Source organism: Syzygium oleosum, unplaced genomic scaffold (genome assembly GCF_021117445.2).
Source record: "Syzygium oleosum isolate NSW1041296 unplaced genomic scaffold, Sole_v2.1 Sole_v2.29, whole genome shotgun sequence".
Classification (NCBI taxonomy): domain Eukaryota; kingdom Viridiplantae; phylum Streptophyta; class Magnoliopsida; order Myrtales; family Myrtaceae; genus Syzygium; species Syzygium oleosum.
In genome coordinates, this window is record NW_026607513.1 from 4,405,624 (window position 1) to 4,424,627 (window position 19,004).

Below are 19,004 nucleotides of genomic sequence, written 5' to 3' on the forward strand. Positions count from 1 at the left end.
TGCTATATAATCAAATGTATATTCGACTTGAATCGGTTGCATCGTTACACATTCCTTTGTTTGATTCGTCATATAAACAATGGTTTTTTTACGAAACTATACATATTATGCTTCCCAAACTTGCTGACTAAAAAGAAATTAGGTGCCTCGGGTAAGCAACATGGTTATGCAATTTTACATAAAACGAAAAGCTATGTCCTCAAACGGATTCTCATTCCGAGCAATAAATTTCTTTGGAATATGATTCATTTTCATGGTTTGGATGACAAAAGATTTTGGCTAATGACAATTCTACAAATCGTGCGACGTCATCTTCTCGTAAAAGGGCGACCTCTGGTATTGTTATACGCACTGCGATAATTTTTCAGTCTGCTACAGATAATGACTCGGCGTCCTTTACATCGGTTTAGGGCTCTCCTCATGCTCAAACCTCTATTTTTTGGATTTCCATCTTTATGAACAGAACACAAACGCCGGATATTCTTAGATGCAGTTCAGCTTGTGGTCAAAAAAGAAAGAGAGAGATGTAGTTGAGCTGTCTAGCCGATTTCCTATATTATGAAATAGCCGAAAGTTAATGCGGGTTGCACGCCGGTTATTGCAGAACCTCGAGAGTGATGATGGCCAACGTGTCTTTTAATCAGGCTTGGGTCTGGCAACACCACCCACCACCTCCTTGACGATTAAAGAATCTCAGCTTATTGATTGATGATTGGAGAGTTTTCAAAGTTAGCGAATGAGATAAAAGATTATGGGTCGTGGTACCTACGAAACTACGGAAATCGTAAGGAAAAAAGTTAGGATCTTTCGAATTCGGGGGAAAAAATTACGTTCTCATTTTAAACTTCAAGATCACAACATAAGAAAGCCGTGGCAATTAAATTATTTCGTAATGACTTGAATCCCAACTTTTTATTATAATTAGTTTTCAAACTCGTGCTTTGTACAAGATACATTTTAAAATCTTTCTATTGAAAAAGGATGGCCAAAAAAGATCGATTAAAAAAAATTTAGTAATTCATGCAGTGTTATTGTCTTTTCTCATCCCGTGATCATGTATTTACCAGTCGATTATCGTACATTTGCAAAGCATAATCTTGCTTCAACATTGACAAACCAAAAAAAATAAAATAAAGCTCATTTGGCTGTTTGCTAAGGAGATTGATCTGGCTTTTACACACCTCGGAGTTGTATTCCTATCTACTTCAGTTTTTCCGTAGGGTTTTGAAAGGGAGAAGTGATATTTCCTCAACCCAAAAGTTTTGTTCCACACCCTTTTCAAATTGCATGTCTTTGTTAGATTAATTTACCCTTAAAGCTCATTCACAATACCCATGGAAAATTCTTGAAATACTGTAAAGACAAAAGATAGGAGTTTGCTAGCATACTCCACTTTCCACGAGAAGTAATTAACTATTATTTCCTTTTCTTTTTTAAATGCCATGAATTAATTCACGCTTTGAATAAGGCATTATAATAAAAGATAATATACAATTTCTTTGTTCTAACTACTGTGATAGATTATTTGAACTAATCTTCAAACGTCGTCCAATTAAAACTATATTGTATCAATTATCACTCACGCACGGTGTACTTTCATAAATTATGAAAAAGAAAAGGGTTTAGGTAATTGATGATTCAATCATGGTTTTGTGGAAGGTTAGAGGGCGCAACACATATTTAGCTAATGCCCTTTGCTTCCTCTCAAGCTTTATAATCTTGCTCATTCTCCAGTGTATGATGTCTCAAATGCTCTCATAAGCAATCCTTCCTTTTAATAACTCATTCCATTCAAATCAATGCCCTTCTATGTCATCTTTAGCATTTGGGCATTTTGTAATAGGAACAGAGGAAGAGACAGGAGAGTGCCAACGTCAGACTATATATTGATTACTTAAAACAAGATTTTTAGAAAAGACTCTAGTAAGAAAAATGGCAAAATAAACTAAAAAAAATAAAGAAAAACATAAAATAAAGAGATGGTGAGCTAGGATTCTTCCCAGTCTTTTTGAGGCTTGTGACTAGGGGTAGAATATCCTACGATGAAACCGTAGTCGCACTCACCGTTCCATGTTATTTTGTATCATTGTTAGAGTATTTAACGTGATCGTAACATGATTTTATTAAGAATAATTGAAATTGTGTCAAATCTTGATAATTTTGACTTTAACTTGATCGTGCCACATTTTGTCGAACTTAAAGTTTTTCTCAACGAATTCATGTTATATTCGAATTCTGTGCTCTCGTGTATTTTAGAAATTATCATTCTTACTCTTGATTCTCTATCTCTCTCCTTATAGCTTTTTTGAGGGTTTTTCTCAGTTTTTTTTTCTAGGGTTTGATTGCAATTTCAGTCATTCTGCCATTTCATTGGCAATATCATTCACCTCAAAGAATGCCCCAGTGTCTGTTACTATGGTGACATTCCCAGGAAAAGTGAGAGAGAACGAGTTTTGCTTAAATTGAGAATCGAAAAAAAAAATTTAATAATATAATACTATGGTAAAATGATGCACTTTTAAAGTGAATGACTTGTCCAATGACCCTCTATGGGTGAAAATGAGCTGGTCTTGAGTAAGTTTCTGATGCATTTTGCAGGTCCCCAGGAACGAAGAAAGAATCACCCCATACGCACTCTCTCTCTCTCTCTCTCTCCACTGTTCTTCCGTATCATCAGCAAAAGAAAAATAGAAGAGAAAGTCTCTCTCTCTCTCTCTCTCTCTCCACTGTTCTTCCGTATCATCAGCAAAAGAAAAATAGAAGAGAAAGTAGGAAAAGAATGGTAATGTTACTACTTGTTTCTGTACTTAGGAACTGCAGTCCCGATCCCAAGAGCAATGATAGGGACTTCTTCTTGCTCGAAAGAAGTAAAAGAAGTTCAGCTATATCTTGGGCAATGAAAGGTCCTTGACGATTTGCTTTTCCTCATTCCCCAAAAAACTTTGCAAGAAGTTCAGTTTTTTTTTAATTTTTAAATGACATTAATAAATTCACGCTTCTTTGCAAAGAATCCTCTGAAACTTTAATTGTGAAACTTTCATAATGATGGAAACAGTCGAATTTGCTATTGCCAATATTTACCAGTTACCTATACACTCGGGGAAAAAATAAAGCAGAATTATATAATTATGATGAAGTCATAATTGTGATTAGTTGGGAAATATTCAAGCTGTGGATCATAGTTTATAAGTAGAGCCAACATACTTAAAACTTCAATTGATATCTTAGATTTTTTAGAAAAAACTTAGAAAAATTATATAATTATGATGAAGTCATAAGTATGCTAGTGTATTCAAGCCCAAAAAATGTTTAATTTTTACAAGAAGTCGCTGAAATTAAAAGTTTAATGCTTATTTATGCTTAAGTAGCAACTTTAAAGGCAAGGAGGTCCCAAGCAATAAGCCTGCAGGTCTACAATTAACCTCACGCGTTAACGTGATCAACTAATAAGATGTATTCAAACAAGAGTCATAGTCGAGGACACCAAAGAACAACAAAATAAAGTGGCAGTAAACGAAATAGAACCGAGACAAAATGATGCGAGAGCAGAGTATCATATAGATTATGGATGCACATCAATCACAAGTAGCAACCTAACACACGTGCTATGAACAAAAACTAATAACCAAGCACGCTACTTGAGTCAGGACTTTGTCAAACATGCTAAAGACAAGCAATCGGGAGCATGACCGCCAATTAAATCTAAGTTTTGGAAATTCACAATTCCAACATTTTTTTTTTGAAAATCGAACAGCATTTTGAAACAATCAGCTCACATATATATATTTTTTGAAAATATCTCCAGACCAATATAAGGGAGAGAATTCGGCACACTCGTCTTTTCATGTATTGACGAGTTGTCTTTACAGTCACATTGCGCGACAGAAGTTCAAAGCAGCAACAATTTAACAACCCACAAATCGCACTTCCAAGACACAACAGTAATGAATGTGGCACAATTCATTGAAATAGATCTCAAAGATCCCAGCGGTGTTAGACTTGAAACTTAAGAAGATCATAGAAAGAGAGAAGTGAAGAACAGAGCCTAATACGCAAGTGGAATAATTATTGCGAATAAAAGCTATAGTCATTAAAGATGGCAAGGGAAAGGCCAAACGGAATCCTTCTCCACAGAGCCTGTTGCCTGACGATGTCAAAGTGAATGTGAAGCTTTTTATAGACCAACTAAGTATAGGAAATACCGATATTTTAGTGTATATATACAATCCAATAAATTAAAGCCAAAAGAAAACAATATAATCCCAGTACATGGAAACGATGCAAAAGATAGAGGAGCACTAGAAGAATTTACTACATTCACAAATTGATACGCGCCAAATGGTAGTCAAATTTCTCGTCGAAGATTGACTGAGTTCATTTTTGGAGGCAAAATTTTTGAATTGTTTCTCAACCATTTGTAATGAAATATTAATTTCTCTATGTTGACACTTAAAATTTTGGCCACCCAATTAGATATCCATTGCAGAGAAGAATTACGAACCGGACCTCGACCACTAAGCAAAACTATCGATATTGCATGGTCTTACTTTTCCGCATTTACAGATTTGGGGACATTTCTTTAGAATAGCATGTCCGCTGCGTCGAACATCGACTTGTGGGCTAGATTGCGAACTTCTATGAATCGGCTTGTTCCGTGACCAGATCAGTAATTTTTCGCATAGTTTGCCCCACGTTCAATGAATTAATAACAAATTCCTAGCCATAATCATCTCCTTTGCTAGCTATCTGAAGATTAACTCCGACCGACTACTTGCGAAGATGTAAGGAGAGGCGGGGTCGTCAGAATCAGATGAGGGAGGACGTTGCTTAGATTTTCAAGAAAAGAAGAATGGGTCCAAGCAGGGGCAGAGGCACGGGCAGACAGGTTTTATAAGAAAAGAGGAAAGATGATGGCGTGCGAGAGAATACAAGGAAAAGGAAAAGAGGTGGAGCTGCTGCGGCAGGGCAAGAAAAGAGAGCTTTGGTGAATATGTGAAAAGTAGAAGACAGTGACATTTGCACACAAAAAGCCGAAGGAATAAGAAAGAGAGAGAGAGAGAGGGAGAGGACTTGCACGAAAGGGAGCGGACAATATTGAGGAATTTGGTTTGGATTATAGAGAAAAAGACAAAAGAGACAAGCGCTCTCTCCTTTGCAACTTCCAGTCACACCTCTGTCTCCCACTGCCGTTGTGTTCTTCACGTCCGCCTTGCCGCCGCGCCAGCAATCGGGTGCCTCTCCCACCAGCGACCGTAACTTCCAGGCGAACTCCGACGACACCGGGAGAAACAATGACCAATTTAATGAATATTGGCAACCCTCCCTTCCTTGGTAACACCTTTGATAAATTCCTTCAATGTTGTCACTGTTATTATTACCATTATCCAAACCTCACAAGTTATCATGTCAAGTGTGAACCCTTTGTGCATGTCCTCGTTGAACAAATAATAGGGGCTCATTTTCAGACCATGCTTACCTTAGTCGCTATGACATTACCAGCTCGTGTGGCTCTCTCCACTATTTGATGAGGCTCCGAGCTTCAAAAGAGAGAAAGAGTAAAGCATTCTATAGCTACCAGGAAGCATGATCATAATCAACGCCACATTATGTTACAAGCCACTATAGGTGTGAGGTTCATTTTTAGTGTCCTTGGGGATATGAAATGTATAATCTACTTCAGTGAGGTTAACTCTATTTCAAACGATGTGTGAATAAGAGGGAGGGTGGATTTATAACTCATATTTGCATATTGAATTTCGGATTACTAGCTCCATCACTATTTTTATATGATGAAAAAGAGAGAGAGGAAAAGCCCACCAAGTTTATCGTAAATAATCGGCACCGGAGCCCGTTATGATTTTGCAAGAGTATTTTCGAGACAGCTTTTAAATTAGAAAAGTCGTTTTTCTCTTCAAAATATATATTCAAGATGAAACTATCTCGGGCAGCAGTGATTTCTATTGTTAAAAAAAAAAAAAATTGGGAGCGTGCAGCAGACGCAAAATAAGTCGCGCCAGGATCACTGACACTCCGCGCGAAGTAGAGAACAAAACAGGTGATCTTCTTATGGCGGTCAAACGCCTCGTCAAGCAGCGGAAAGAAACCGAAATAGTCCATAAAGGTGGGGTCCGCTTTTCTCAATTACAGAATCCTCCAGAGCATTGCCACGTAATTACCAAAATGCCCCTGCGTGCGGAGTTCGGTCGCCTTCCCACTTTCCCTCCCTATAATAGACTTAATACTATTAAGCTTTCTGGATTTCTATCCGCCTGTATTAGTTTTCACCTTCTTTTTTTTCTTTTTGCTTTTGGTATAAATATAAGTATTGTAAATCAAATGGAGTGCAGCAGCCATGAGAGTATTTTCCAGCATTACAAATGAAGCTAATAATTCGAAAATATGGACTTAGGGAGCCTCCATAGACTATGTTGTATGATGTGAGAAGGTTTTTGCTCTACCTCTAACATTTTTACGTACCTTAGCCAAAATAGTATGTGAGTCAGTTAACTTATTTTGAAACTGTCTACTGTTGTACTCCATCCAAATGCAATATATAGTTGCTAGGAAGAATACCTTGAGAAGTTTGGCAGCCCGCCAATTCTTTACCTTTTGTTACCCTGATCATCTAATGAAGTTCCTCATTTCATCCTCCTATAAGGCGCCTAATTCCGTGTTGTATATGCTGCTTGTCCACCCATATTGGAAGAATAAATGTATTTTGTCTTCTATATCAGCCTTATAGAAATTGCACTGGGTATCAACCGAAGGCAACCACAGTATTCACCCTTAATCTCTCTGTGAACTCGGTGTTAGTTTGAATGAAACCGGGCAAGTAAACTCCGTACATATTAGGGCGAGAGCATTTATGAGTTCATTGAATTTAAGAGATCACCATAGGATATTCAATTGCTTCTTTTTTATGTCAAAGTATTCATTTTGTGTAAGTTTATGGTTGCTTTGATTTATATGACGGTTACTTGTCTGTGGAATTAAGAAAAAAGATGCGCGAACTATTTTGGAACCATATCTTTAAAAAATGGAGTTTTTTTTTTCTGGTAGAAGCTCATAATAATAAAACCACGAATTGTGGATTTGCAGGTAATCAATGCAGAAAGAGACTCTGTTGTAGAGAACATGGAGAAACTAAACATATTTGTTGCACTAAAATCTACCTCGCCAACAACAGATTGTCCATCTCACGTATGTGACATGCATTTTGAATTACTGTCTACATCTTGCGACCCTCCTAGGAAATCTCACTAGCTATTACCGTAGACTATTCAATTGCTTCTTTTTTATGTCAGTGTATTCATTTTGTGTAAGTTTATGGCTGCTTTGATTTATAGGAAGCTTGCTTGTCTCTGGGATTTGGGGAGGACATGCGCGAAATATGTTGGACCTCTCTATAGAGATTGAGTAATTAATGTCTTCGAAAAGTCAGCTTATTAGTGTAGTTTCTGCTGCACAGGTTGCACATAATGTAAGAGATTTGTCTCTTGATACTTTTCCGGAAGGGAAATCTTTATCAAGTTTTGCTGGTCGTAAACTAGGTATAGATGGTCATTTTGGGAAAATTTTACGAGTTATTGTGTATCTTGATCATTGGAAATATGCCATTTGAAGCGAAATATACAAAAGCTTCATTTAAATGGTCCAGTTGTCTATTCTCCAAACCATTCTCTCTTCTAGGAAATATGCCATTTTGGGCAAGTCTTTATCAGGTTTTACTGGTCATGAACTAGGTACTGTTTTTCCATTTTGGGAAAATCTTACAAGTCTCCATTTTGGACCATTGAAATGAAGCTTTGCATATTTCGCTACAAATGGCATATTTCCAGTAATCAGGATACATAATAACTCGTAAAATTTTCCCAAAATGACCATCTATACTTAATTTACGACCAGCAAAATAAGACTTCCCTTCCGGAAAAGTATCAAGAGACAAATCTCTTACATTAAGTACAACTTGTGCAGCAGAAACCACACCAATAAGCTGACTTTTCGAAGATATTAATTACTGAATCTCTATAGAGAGGGTTCCAACACATTTCGCGTATGTCCTCTCCAAATCCTAGAGACAAGTAAGCTTCCTATAAATCAAAGCAACCATAAACTTACACAAAATGAATACACTAATATAAAAAAGAAGCAATTGAATAGTCTACGGTAATAGCTAATGAGACTTCCTAGAAGGGTCGCAAGATGTAGACGGTAATTCAAAATGCATGTCACATACGTGCAATACTAAAAGAAAAAATTGTAAGAAAATAGAACAACTAAGCTCATATTGTCCATTGGAAGATTCACCATCCCTAATTGCGGACCTGTCTCTTGGTGCTCATTCATTTGTGCCACCAAAACCCCTTTGATGACATTAACTTCCGACTCAATTGCAGCAGGTTCATTCCTCTTCTCCGACCATTTGTGCCACCAAAACCTCTTCCGACCCATTCCTCGGAGGACATCCACTCCCTCTTCTCCGACCACCTACGCCCGTTCTTGGACCTCGCCGTGGCCGCGAAGCCACCAGCAGCAGCAGCAGAGCTCGATTCGGTCTATGGCGAAGCAATACCTCTCGTTCCTCAACCGCTCTCTCTCCCTCCTGCCGAAGCTGCTCTTGGCTCCCCGACCCGACCAGTTGCGCCTCTTCGAGAGCTACGGGCTGTGCCTCGACTGCCTGGAGTCGCTCTCCTCTCAATTGGCGTGCAAGCCCTACTCGGTCCACGTCCAAAGGTTGAGATACGTGCACTGTTTCGAGTCCTGCGGGCTGTACGCGGATGCGGCGAGCGAGGGGTTTAGGTTGCTGGAGAGTCTGCGCGGGATTGATTTTGGCGGCGGCGGTGGGAGGGCAAGAGGGAAAGGTGGATTGTTGCCGCTGGTGGTGAAGCAGGCGAGCGAGGATAGGGGATTTGCGGTTTTGGTGGTGGAGATGGTTGTGACGATTGTAAAGTGCGTGGTGATGGGGCAAAGTAAGGACGCCGGCAATTACTCGTAGGTGCTCGGGTTGGTGGATGAGGTCCGGCCGTCGTTCGGCTTCGTGCACTGTTTGGTTCTTTGTTTTTTAGAGCAGTATCTTTTCCCCCCTTGTTTATTGGCTGACGGAGTGCAGCAATTCGGACTCTTATATCTTGTCTTATGAAATCGTTTAGCTTTATGGTGGGCCTAATTTAGTCACGTCTTTTATTGCTTTAAGCTGGACAGTTATAGGTGCTTGCTACATTATTACGCTCATGGGTTTCTGATGTTGAATTGCCAGGGTCTTGGATGCAAATGCACACGACAAATTGCGGAGAGCGCTTGTTACTTACCTGGGGAATTGTGCTGTCTTTATGGTTGGTGACTTAAGCAGCTTTGATGGGGATTTTGTGCGTTCATTTTGTACAGCAACTTTGATTGAGTATGGGAAGTCTTCAATGAAAGAAGAAATATTCAAGGTTAAGTAAATTTAAATCTTGCCTCCTTCGGCTGAGAAGGATGTGTAATTGTTTCTAATGGGTTGTTGCTTTTTGCAGTTTGCTCGCAGGATTTGTTCCATGTTAATGTCATTATCAGAGAAAAGAACATCCCTCATATTTGATGTGCTTACTTGTTTATTAGAATCCAGTGGTCGTGATGGAAAGGTAAGTCTTCGAGGATAGCATTTGAGTTTGCTTGGAAAAGTATATACATTCAAGTAAGGAAACGTGAAAGGGGACACTAACGAAGTTACATATGAATTTCATGATACTTGTAACATTTTGCTCACTAAGTCCAGCTAATGTAAACTTTTACTTACTTGGTAGTGATTGGGTGTGTGATTGGAGAAATAGAATCCAAAATCTTGGAACTTATGGTCATGAATTCTTTATCAGTATGTTTGCAGGCATATATTTTCCTAATTTCCATGTTTCTCGAAATGTTGTCGTCCACTTTGTTTGAAGTTCGCATACTGCTATTTGGGAAGATACATGGAATTTGAAGCTGTTTGTTAATTATAGTAGGGCTAAAAAGAAGCTGACTTTCAGTACTGCTTATTGTTGTCTAAAGCTTGTTTTCGAGATCATGGAAGAATAGTTACTTATGCTAGAGTTATAATTGCATTTAAAGGGTAGTATTTTTATGAGTGAAAAAAACATAGGTTTACAATGGAAGAAAGCATCAAAATTGCAGTGGACTTCATTTGGTGAGCCATGCTGATGAGCGTAACTAGTCAATCAAGACTTTGAGAGTAAAAAGCATAAATTGGGGATTGGTGTCAAGTAGATGAACTTTTCTAAATATCTTTCTGACTAAACCTCATACGATGGTAAGGCAAGCAAATAATAAGAGTTGAAAGAATGAAGTAAGTTATTTCTTTTTCTTCATTTGGAGATAACCCTATTGTGTAGATATGTGTTGGATTGGATGCCTTGCATGCCAATGGATAGTTTTCTTGGGCTTAAGGTTTAGTTATTATTTGCAGTTTTAATAAGTGATCCCTTGGCTAACAATAAAAAGAAGGATGTCACAAACTGGGCAAAGAAGGAAATGCATCAGAAATAACAGCTGAAAGGAATAAGAAAGCAAAATGCATGAACTAACAAAGGCTAACCAAACTGAAAAGCAGTAAGTGAATAACGTCATTTAAAACAAAGCTCTTCAATGTTGGATGAGTCAATTTTAAACCTTCCAAAATCCTACTGTGCCTTTAAGCCTTAAGTCCACTAAATAGTGCCAGCTCATACTTTTAAACCAAATATCAGAAGCTGCAGATTGTATATCAGGAGTGCACTAAAATTCCCTAGCCCCCTCTTGCTCGTTTGCTTGTTCCGTAATCATGTGCTTTTTCTTGATATAAATATCGATTTATGAAGTGAGAGCCGATTATGTCTTCTCATTATTCTTAAGATAGGTTGATCATGTCCCCTTACACGTGACAAAAATGTATAAATGTTGAAGTGCTGCATTATATTGACTTGAGCATTAAGTGTAGCCTATCATCTCCTGGGGCATTGCAACTTTGTAATATTCTTTTAGTGAGCTCTGCTTATAGATTGGGTTGTTAACTAAGATATTCTTTCGGCAGATTGAGACAGGTGACACTGGAGCAGACGTCATGGCACTTTTTTCTTATTGTGCCAATAGATTTCAAGAATTGACTGCCAGTTTCTGTTGTAAATTTTCTGTGTATATAATTGACATTGCTACTAAAAAGGTATCTCCTTGACATAGCTTTTCTCATTCAGCAGTTGCACTTGCTTCATTGTATTCACCATTGCTTTTGGAAGTTTCCTGCCGTGCTAATGGTGATTCATTTTAAATGGCAGGTTTCAATGCCAGTTAGTTTGATTTTGAAGCTTTATGCTCTTGGTTTGTATATACTTGATGCCAAGGTTAAACCAAAAGATGGTGGTTTGAGAACTTCCAAAGTTGAGGAAGATGGCTTTCTCATGTCAACAATCTTAGGCAATGGGGACAGACTCAACTCTTTACCATCTTTATTCAGTTTATTGAGAAGTTACTTCCACATCGAGTCCAGAAGAAATTATTCATCATCCAATGATCTGTCTGAGGATTCTTTCAACCATACATGTTCAAGGATGGATCTTGACTTTGGCACTTCTATATCCTTCAAGGAGAGAGGCAACGAGACTTTTTTTTTTGTTTTACTTAAGTGCACTGAAATTTTTGTGTCAACTGCTTGCATAATTGATAAACTCAGAAAGGAAATGCATAATTGCTGGAAGTGATGTTGATTCTGCTTCTCTCCAGTTCTGTGCCATGCAGGATGCTTGCAATCATTTCTTTGTTATTTTTGTTTTCTTTAAAAGGTATGTAAATCTTGCTTTATCGTCTGAAACATGGGTGTGAAGTTCCTCGGTGATTATTCTTGCCTTAGCCTTTTGGTTTCTTCAAAGCTAATAATGTCACAAAATGACAGATTGTTAAGTTATTAAAGAATTAGTAGTACCATTTATGAATGAGTTCTGGACTATGGAGATAGCTTTTACAGCACACGTTGAACTTTTCTCTGCATTACTTATGGAGTCATGGATCCATTTTTTTCTTCCCTGTTTTCTTGCTTTCCGTGTGTCACGGCGGATTACTTGTTGACAAGAACTCGTCCATTAAGGCCAGTTGTTTGATGCATCTTTCGCTGTTCTGCTTTAGTGGATTTGTAGTAGCAGGTCAGATCATTGTAGAAGATGATTTATGATCTTCATCTTTGCATTGTTAGTATTGTCTTTCAAAGTCTAGTACATCAAACTTTCATCAAAGGGGGCCTTTGACAGTTGATGGTTTTGCGTGCAGTAGCAAATATGGGAAGGATAGGGATAGATATGAAGAATACAGTAAAGCATTACCAGCAATATTGGTGGCTGCTTTCACTCTCTCTTTCGTGACAAAGCTCAACTTTCAGGTTATGCCTTTCCCATGTAATGCTGCTATTCCATTTGCTTTGGGACTCATGCTGCTTCTTGGTCCAACATATTGGCATTATACACGTGGCAATGGGATTGACACGTTTTCTCTGTCTTATCAGGAGAATATACACTTGATAGATTATGCCATTGCAAGTGAATGGGTTCAACCTCAGTGGCTGAAATTTTTGTTAGCCTCACTTCATAACCTCAGCGTCATCCTTGACAGGAATAAGCAAGTAGAAGGGGTCAGTGGAAAAATGTCTTCGAAAAATTGATAGCTGAAAATGATAATTTACTTGCTTTGCCAATAATGCGTTGAAATGCGATTGAGCGATGAGCATGTAATTTCTATATGACGATGAGATTGGTTTGGCATATCATGATGATTTTATCCCATGACTTCATAATTCCTCATTCTCTTTCCAAAAAAGTAATACATGCGATTCTGACTTGTCTGGAAGTTTTTGTTTTCTTTTTAATCTCGAGTTGAGGAACATTCATTTTAGGAACCGTCTTAAAGGCAATAAGTGCCCTTAAAGTTGCTTATTAGTAGAGATATATTATGTGAGAGGAGCCAAGGTGTCTGTATTTAAAAACAAAGACATCAACTTTTGAGGTAGACATATTAACAAAGCATCCTATTGTTCAATCAACGCTCAAAGTTTGTTGAGTATAAAGCATGTATTGGTTGCACAGAAGCTAATTGTGAATGAAACTTGCTAAGGGCAATGATGTTATGATGAGTAACGAGTTTACTAGTTGATCAGTTATGCCAATGTTCTTTTGTTTAATGTTCACTTCTGTAAACTTTGTATGGCTTTTTCATAAGCAGCCAAAAAGACATGGAAAGAAACTCCAGTTTATCTGTCAGTTAACATTCCTGTCTTGCTGCTAGTGTGTCTACTAAATTTGTTAGAATTGCGGTGATATTGTGATAATAGTATAGTCAATTATAAATCTGAATGATCGACATGCTGATTTGTCTACTGAGTCTCTTTGGGGTCCTCATGTGAGTTACATTCGTAACAAGTTGGGAACATGTAGCAAATATACTCCTACTTGAGGGTGAGAGCTGAGGATTTTTTTTTTTTTGGTAAGTAGCTTAGTATAGGTGTTTTTTTTTTTTTTTGGTAACCCAGGGAACCCCCGCACGGCCGACAGCCGGGAGGTAAACCCTGGGGGCGACACGTGCTAGCCACCACACACGTGCACCGGTTAAGTCATCCTGCGGCGCCCGGGATTCGAACACTCAACTTTTTGCGAGCTTAGTATAGGTGTTTATAATGGCATATTTTGTAAATAGTCAGTCCATGTATATTATAATTAGAAAAGGGTCCCAACCTTTCAGTTTAAATTTCTCATTTGTTCTTCTACTTTCAAAGGAGCAATGTGACAATGGATGGTGATCATGATCATACATTGAATTGAATATGAAAGGCTATTGTGTTTAGAGCTTTTTTCCTGTTGCATGCACGTGGAATGTGGCTAATTATTTTTTCAGATATAGGTCAATTTTGAGATAAATTTTCTTTTTAACCCTTCCAAGTGCGCAGAAAGTTTAAAAGTATACAATGTTGCTGCGTTGCTTGTCCCGACAGTTGATGGTTTGACGCATGGATAGCAGTGCCATACTCACACTAGATGCCTCAGCACAATCTTCTGAGCCTAAGTTTGATCTGATTTAGTTGACTGATGGAGACCAAATCACCTTGAAATAAAATGAGATTGAGCTTGGGCCCTTGGGGTATTACTTAATAGGGAAGTGGTTAGAAGTGGTTTTCTTTTGTCCTCGGAGGAGTTTTATTTATGGAAATTTTCTTCTTCTCACAGGCTTAAAAGGCATTGAAACTGTCATGTAGAGCTTCATGGACATACATTATGCATAATTGCCTGTTGCTTGGACAGAATCCTAGTGAGCTCATTGGTTTGACTAGAGATGCCATTAACGATATTAATGAGGCATGTGCGAGAAGTGCTTTTTATTTGGATGTTCTCCACCGATGTGGCGGTGATAAGGTTAATAGAGAATGTATAGTTGCCCTCAAAAATTGGTCAATGGCTATGGACTTGGTTAGTGGATTGCCAGGTCGTCTGCCTTTGGTGAAGCAGTGGGTTAAGGTGAAGTGCTGAAAATTTTTTGCTATTTCCTATGTTTTTTATTCTGATTTTTGGTTGTGTTTCAGATTCAATGTAAACAACACAGACATGCAGATGCCGGGGATAGTCTACCAATTTTATACCAATTGCTCTCATCCTGCATAGAAATTCCAAAAGCAACTCTTGCCATAATATCGGAGCAGGTTTGACCTTATATTGATACTTTTTGGGAAGAAAATCCTAGTTTCTCTACCACTGTGCATGAGTATGTGTATGTTTCACGTGTTTTGAAATGAGCCTTGTGCTTTAAAATGAATTGAGGATAGTCATGGCCAGGTGGCTGGGTGGCGTTAGTGTGTGTGCACGCATGCACATTTTTTGGACTACTAATAGCACTCGTCTTTCCTTCTATTGTGGTTAGGAGCTCCTTGCGTATGAGGAATTAAATTCCTCAAATCCAGAGCTATGCAGTAGAATGCAAATGAAAATCATAGACGTGCTTTTGCGAGAAATTTACTTTGCAAAAGCTAGCTGTTTCCAGAAGGCAAGACTTTTAATTAAAAAAAGGGAGGATTCTAAAATGCCTTGGAAGGGAAGGGTTAAACAGCTGCATTCTGTGTTTGTCTGAAGCAATATCCACAATAGTGAGTCTTCTCACTTTACTTCCTGGTTCTCACTAGAAGATGCATTCAGGTTGAATGGATTTGTGTCTTTTTTTTGATAAGATGGATTGACGATTTAACACGTGACTCAACGCAGGATTGTGTCAGTAAATCATCATCATGCTCTGCTGTCTCGGAATGTTATTTATTAGCCTCTGCATATTCTCTGCTTGCTCTCTGTACTCAGGAAGCTGAACCGACATCAAAGGTGCAAATGCATGGAAGGCTAGTCCCTCGTTTTGAGCACTTTATTTCTAGCTGTGCACGCCCCAATCATACTCTCTTTAACAATCCTTTTGTTTATTTTCTGTTGGTTTGTTTATAAAGCAGGGAATACTTGAGGATATTAATGCGGCACTGAAACTCTGGCAAAATATCAATAATTCAGACAGTTGCTCTTTGGATGAAGATGACAGCATGTTGGCAGAACTATCACTGCCATTGTTATATAATATTGTCGATATTTTGTCATTGGAGGTATTTTGAAGTTATACATGCTCCAAGAGTGGAACTACGGTGAATGATTTTCATTATTCTTTGTTATTTGTTTATTTTGATGTGGCATTTTTGGTATCCTTTTGCAGGGGTGCTCTTCATTCAGCCATAAAGCTATTTAAGCTGTTGATTGGATATTTTAATTTGAAGAATTTAGAGCCACAAAAGTACTTGACCCTCTTATGGGAGTCCAGAAGGATGAGTCATGCCCTTTGCTTCTCACCCATAAGCGAGGCATTCATAACAGTCCTTGCAGAACACCACGGTGAATTCTTCAAGTCTATGGATCATTGGATGTGTTGTCTTAAGGAATCACAACCGTTGTTAGTAGGGTTTCAGAATATTCTCTCATTGTTACTACGGCTCTATTGCAAGGAATCTTTCCATGAAATTACCCTGGAGCCATATATTGGAGGTGATCGAGTTAAGGAGGCAGCCGTTGGACTTATTTCAAGTTTAAGGTCCTCACAAATAGTTGAATGGAACTTTATTTCCATATAGTTTGATCATTTAAAATTTTTTATTTGAACTTCCCTTGTAGGTCCCTCTATCAACTCGTGCTGTGTACTTAGTTGGATTTCTATATTACGATCTATCTGAAAGAATGATCTTGCGTGGTCGCTTACATGAGGTAATGGTTAAGTTGGCTTGATCTGGAGTGGGGGTGTGTGTATATATATGTATACATATATGTATATATGTTAAGGAATATGCTATAAAACATTGTTGACACGTTTCCTAACAGTTGAAGCTTTTGTGAGAAAAGGTTTGCCTATCATGGTATCGGAGCACAGGCCAAGGTTTCCAATCCTGGTAGACCCTCTCAATTTTCTCTTGCCTTTTATCCCTGTTATTCTTCCTGTTTTCTTATTTTGTTGGCTTGATTATGTCCACATCCAGTCTGGCGCAAGTAAGGGACCTACTTACATGCCAGGGCTGGGGGGTTTCGGAAATATGCTATAAATACATTGTTGACATGTTTTATAACATCTTAAGCTATTGGAAAAAAAAAGGGTTTGTGTAACGATATATATTGGCAATTCTAATTGAATTTGGTCCTTGGTAGCAATGGTTTGTTTGTTGTGGGTTTTATAGTTGCTAAGTCTCTTCAAAGCAATTTCTATGTTCATTTTTGCTATAACACCGAAGTGTTGACTGTGACAGGCAATTTATCTTAGCGTTTCCATCATTTGTCCAGTATTACCAGTATTGGATTATTCTTTTAATGTAGAACCTATGGTTTATCTGCAGGCCCTTTTATTTGCTAAGGAGTCGCATGAATTACGCACTAGACTCTTTCAAGAAAAATTCACTCACTCCGTTGAGCGGACTCATAAGCATGGTGAATCTGGAGAGTTCGCTCAGAAGTACAAATTATTCTATAAGGAATCTCCATGTCTCAAAAACTGAGGCTACTGAAGTATGGTCCTTTGATTCAAACTCATTCAATGTGGAAAGCTGTTATCTCAGTCCCTGGAATATAATGCGAGGTAACTTAGAGAGCACCTTACATGTTACAATCCTCCCATAGCATGTAGTGATAACTGATATGCATTACATTTAGTTCATCCCCATGCTTTTTTCCAACTTTTTAGAGTGATTTGATGATTTTATCATGTAGGTGGGCACCATCCTTGAACTTATTGGAAATGGAACTAAAGCGGAATATTTGCAACTGACTGAGCTAGGTCCACAGCTATAGGTGATTGTGTTCGGCAACAATATTCTACGGCTAGGTCCACAGCTAGCGGTTCTGTAAATGTGGATACTTCTGACAATTTAAAACCACCTAGTGTGAAAGATTTGTTTGAAGCTCTGGAAGATTCTGATAAGAATGCTGAGCAGGAAAGTGAGTAAAAATCCTACATAAAATAATTAATCACGAACTTGTGTTGTCTGTAACACAATAATTGGAGTAATTTTTTCCATTGTCGCTATAAAGGATATATTTGGTGCTTCAATAAGGGCTTTTTCTAAGAGTTCTTTTCCTTCCCCTGTCTCTTTTTTCCATGGGGATGGTGGAAGTGTGCTAGTAACCCCTATTTGTTTTTCTTCTTTTCTTTTTAACTGGCATTCAGACTACAGCTTTTTAGGTATTTTTTTCAACCAATACGATAAAGTCCGTATCTTGTTGAATTCTAGTTAGTTAATTAGCAGCCAGTGCAATCGTGTAATTTGCACGATGGAACTGCTTCTCTACTCCATGATATGAATGCATTGTTAGTTATGCTAATCTGTACTTGGTACCATTCCCATCTTTCTCTTTCTCACTCACAAAAATTCATATGGTTTGCTGTGTTATTAGTTGCTAGAAGAATTACATCAAAAGCAAAAGCAAGAAGTGACCCTCCAGGAAAAAATGGAGGCCCTGAAGAAAAACTTTGAACAAGAAAGGAAATCCTTGAAGCTTAGAATGTCTGAACTTGAAAAGAAATTGGAAGTGTTTACAAGAGATTTGTATGCATGTGAGGCAGCTCTTTCAGATAGTAACACAGAGCTAGCTGCCTTACAGAATAATCTAAAGGAACTCGAGGAATTGAGAGAAATGAAAGAGGTAATTAATTTTCACCTGATCATTTATATTGAGTACTAACTTTGCCCAGGTACTTTTCATGTCATCTCTCTGGTATAACTTATGTTTCCCCTGTTATTGAGTTGAAAAGAAATTTATTATTAGCAATGATGCTCATCTTCCAGGATATTGATAGAAAGAATGAGCAGGTAGCTGCCATCTCGAATATGCAAGGGGTTCGATTAGCTGAGCTGGAGGTACTTTATAAAGAAGAACAAACTTTGAGGAAGCGGTATTTTAACACCATACGAGGTTGGTGTGCCCGTTAAACCTTCTCAGTTTGGCTTGAATGTCATTACAATAGTTTATTATAAGGAAAGTCTTGCAACTTTACTAACGTGTGCATAATTGGCTATGGAATGTATCAGATATGAAAGGCATGGTCAGAGTTTTTTGTAGAGTGAGACCTCTAACTGAGAAAGAGGTCACTGAAAAAGCAAAAAATGTGCTTACATATGTTGATGAGTTCACTCTTCAACGTCCGTGGAAACAAGACGAGGCAAAGCAACACTCCTATGATCGAGTATATGACGAGACTGCATCACAAGAAGATGTGTTTAATGACACAAGCGTAAGTTGAAATATTTATATGTAGAGCTATGGCTATTTGGTAGGATATGTGTATGCTTGACCTATTTCCTACATTGCAGTCTTTGGTTCAATCTGCTGTAGATGGGTATAATGTATGCATATTTGCATACGGTCAAATTGGTTCAGGGAAGACGTTCACCATTTATGGATCCGACAGCAATCCGGGTCTCACTTTGTGCGCTACTGTACATCTTTTCAAAATTT

At 38.1% G+C, this 19,004-nt stretch overlaps 2 pseudogenes; one reads left to right on the forward strand and one right to left on the reverse strand.

The window, feature by feature from the left end:
• The window catches only part of LOC115662192 (kinesin-like protein KIN-14E), a 120,325-nt pseudogene that overhangs the window by 34,142 nt on the left and 67,179 nt on the right, over positions 1–19,004 (reverse strand).
• On the forward strand, positions 8,260–18,645 carry LOC115694449 (separase-like; annotated as a pseudogene).